Below are 3,883 nucleotides of genomic sequence, written 5' to 3'. Positions count from 1 at the left end.
TGTGTGTGTGTGTGTGTGTGTGTATGTGTGGATGCGAATGTATGTATGCATATATATATATATATACATATATGTATGTATGTATATATAGATATATCTGTGTAGATACTTTTGATATTGACATATTCTGAAATCATTGTTTCTCTACGATTACTGACATGTAAATCTTTTTCAGTCGTGCATGAATGCAAACAGAGACACGATTTCTTGTCGTATGGGACACGAATTCTTTTCTACGTGCTTAGATTGCTTCTCTTTATCAACAGCATTTTAACGGCTTCCACGGAACCTAAGACTATTCTACAATTGTGTCATCATTAATACCATACCAGTGTCTTTAAAATTACTCACAATCTAACTCAACTGTATGATAAAGTAAAAGAAATGCTCTCGACAGTCATGCATATAAATACTACCCCCCTCTCGTCGTACAATTTAAGTACCTATTTAACGATTTTCAAACCAACCTTCGAGGGAAGCTGTCTTCCATATGACCTGATACTGCTCCAACCCACACTGAAAATTAAACCTGTATTATGATATACACCGCAGCCTTTTTTGATCTTACGCATGTCACACATAACGTATTTCTATTTCCAACCTGCGATAGGAGCGGCTCAATAGAAACTACTTACGAAATTTTCTTTCTGCAAAATCAACATCAAAATTTTCATAATACTTTAGCAAAGGATCTCACCTATGAAATCAGAAATACCTGGCCGGTTAATTAATCATAAAATACTGATCATATAATTTCAGAAGCATTTGCCAGCATAGAAAAAAAATAACAGATACATAAAGATATATAGCGAAAAATAATGACAGAGCAGTATGCATTTAAGTTCGAACAACGTAATTCATGATGCTAATCGAATTTAAGTTCCAGAAGATCTCCTTCTAAAATGGATACATCAAACTTGTTGATAATACACTGATTGACGTGAAGCAAATTTAAGTGTATAGAAATAATAGCACAGAGCACAGAGTGAAGCCGCTTGGCAACGATTGATCTTGAACACTTTTGTGTATGCGCATTAAGTTTTAACGTTGTAACTCACTTCCGATATTTACAGCAGTACTTGGAAGAAACGTGTGTAGCGTGTGATCGTCCTATTGACAATGACAGAGAAAGTTGAGCCGAGAATCTGCAACAAATTTTGCCAAAAGCTTGGCAAAATCAACTCAGACGCTCACGCAAACTTTTCAAACAATTTTCACCGTTCTCGACACAATCAGGTGATTTTGTGCAATTGAAACCCAAGTGTCACTTTAGTCAGCTGAACAGAACTGTAACTAATCTGCATATCCTTTGCTAGATCACGGATGGCGATTTCCCCTCATACTTTTCCCCTTATAGATTTCCCCTCATAGTTGCGCGCACATCTGTAATGTTTTTATCAGTTCTGCAGGTTGTGAGTCTCCCAGAACGTTGTCAATATCGACACATTTTGGTTTGTAGGTGATAAATATAAGTCAGATATTCAATTTTATCGCAGTCATCATCATCATCATCTTCATCATCGACGTCGTTGTCGTCATCGTCGTCGTCGTCGTCGTCATCATCATCATCATACACTTCATCACCATCAACGTCTTCTTCTTCTTCTTCTCCTTCTTCTTCTTCTTCTTCTTCTTCTTCTTCTTCTTCTTCTCCTCACTATGACCAATATCATCATGATCCTTCTAATTATTATTATTATTATTATTATTATTATTATTATTATTATTATTATTATTATTATCATTATTATTATTATTATTATTATTATTATGTTTCCGCTTCTTCATTATCGCTAATATTAACATTAACATTACTTTCGTTATTATATTAACATATCTTTATTAGTATTACCAAAATTATTTTTATTACCGCGAATGATAATAAAAATTAATACGAATAAGAAATTTATATTCTAAGTCCACCCAATGTACGTATGTATGATTGCTTGCACACGCACGAGCGTGTATGTGCGCGTGTGTATGTTTGAGTATGAGCACGGTGGGTGTATGTGCGCGTATGTGTACGCGTGTATGTGTGCGTACGTGTGTCTGCGAGTGGGTGTGCGTGTATGTGTGTGCACGCGTGTGTGTGTGCATGCATGCCAACGCGTGTGTGTGTTACGTGTGTGTGTGTGTATGTGTGTGTGTGAATCGAAGCTGAAACAGCGAGTACTTTTACCAGTGTAACTTAAGACTTCAGAAATATTAGTTTAATAGAATATATAACAGAATCTATTTCCCCGATGTGTTCTCGAAGTTGATACTCCAGCACGGGTGCCGTGCACCAGCTGGGACTATTGGAATCTCAAAAGAAAGGTTTGTACTGAATTCAAAGAATCAGACATGTCCTTAGGAAAAGCAACAAATATTTCGGCGAAAGACAATAAAATGACGTCAGATGGTAAACAAGCAGGCCATGAGAACAGTCTGTCTTGGCTTAGCATGTGACAGAAGATATAAATTGTAGGAACGGTCACGCGAATCTGATTTTATTTCTTCTATTTTCCTTCTTTGAGTTTGTCATTCACGTAGTGCCGTTGCTGTTGTATTTATAATCATGTTGAGTACGGAGTTTTATACGTAGATACACACATACACATGTGTGAGAGAGAGAGAGAGAGGGGTAAGAGGGATAGAGAAAGCGTAGGATCATATACAGTAAACGTGTGTGTGTGTTGGCACTCCGTCGCTTACGACGTCGAGGGTTCCAGTTGATCAGATCAACGGAACAGCCTGCTCGTGAAATTAACGTGCAAGTGGCTGAGCACTCCACAGACATGTGTACCCTTAAAGTAGTTCTCGGGTTTATTCAGCGTGACACAGTGTGACAAGGCTAAACCTTTGAATTATATGCACATCAGAAACAGGAAGTAAGAGTGAGAGAAAGTTGTGGTGAAAGAGTACAGCAGGGTTCGCCACCTTGGCCAAGTGTCTTGTTCTGTAGCCTCGGGCCGAATGGAGAGTGTGTACGGATTCCGTAGAGGGAAACTGAAGCAAGCTCGTTGTATATATATATGCAACTATATATATATATATATATGCAACTATATATATATATATATATATATATATGTATATATGTATGTATATACACACACATTTATGTGTATGTCTCTCTGTGTGTTGACCTCCTCACCATCGCTTGACAACCGCTATGCATGTGTTTACGTCCGCGCATTCTAGCGGTTCAGCAAAGAGACTGATAGAATAAGTACCAGACATGCAAAGAATAAGTCAGTTTCTACGATTAAAACGCATCGCTCTAGCATGGCCGCAGTCCAAATGATTGAAACAAGTAAAATAATAAAATAATATATATATATACATAATATGCCTACGTGTGTTTGTATATAATCAGCAGAAACAGAGTCCCAATGTGGAAGACAGAAATATTTAATGCAAAATGAAATCCAGCCATGGCATATAAGAAACCCAAATATTTATTGTTAGTTCTGTTTGCTAGAGCTAATAATTATGGCTGTAGAAACAAACTTTATTGAGCGAAGTTATGTTGAACCAACTAACTGATTATTAATATAAATAAACTAAACGAGAATATATTTTCATGGCGAACTGAAAAAAAATAACCTATAAAATTTGTCGGATATATTTACTGTGGAATGGTAAATTTAGAGAAATAAGTTATTGAAGCCTTAGTTTTTATATCACCGAATAAATATATTCCATTTTTGGCTATTGATTTCCTTCCCCTCATGTGGACTCCCAGATTTACGCTAAGTTAAATGCATGCATACGTGAACAAACAGAAAATCGCTAACGTTAGACATACATACACGAACCACGAATATACGTATCATTATATACACATGTTTATGTGTGTGTGTGCGTATATATATATATATATATATATATATATATATAT

Source organism: Octopus bimaculoides, chromosome 22 (assembly GCF_001194135.2).
Source record: "Octopus bimaculoides isolate UCB-OBI-ISO-001 chromosome 22, ASM119413v2, whole genome shotgun sequence".
NCBI lineage: Eukaryota > Metazoa > Mollusca > Cephalopoda > Octopoda > Octopodidae > Octopus > Octopus bimaculoides.
This window is presented reverse-complemented; position numbering follows the sequence as displayed.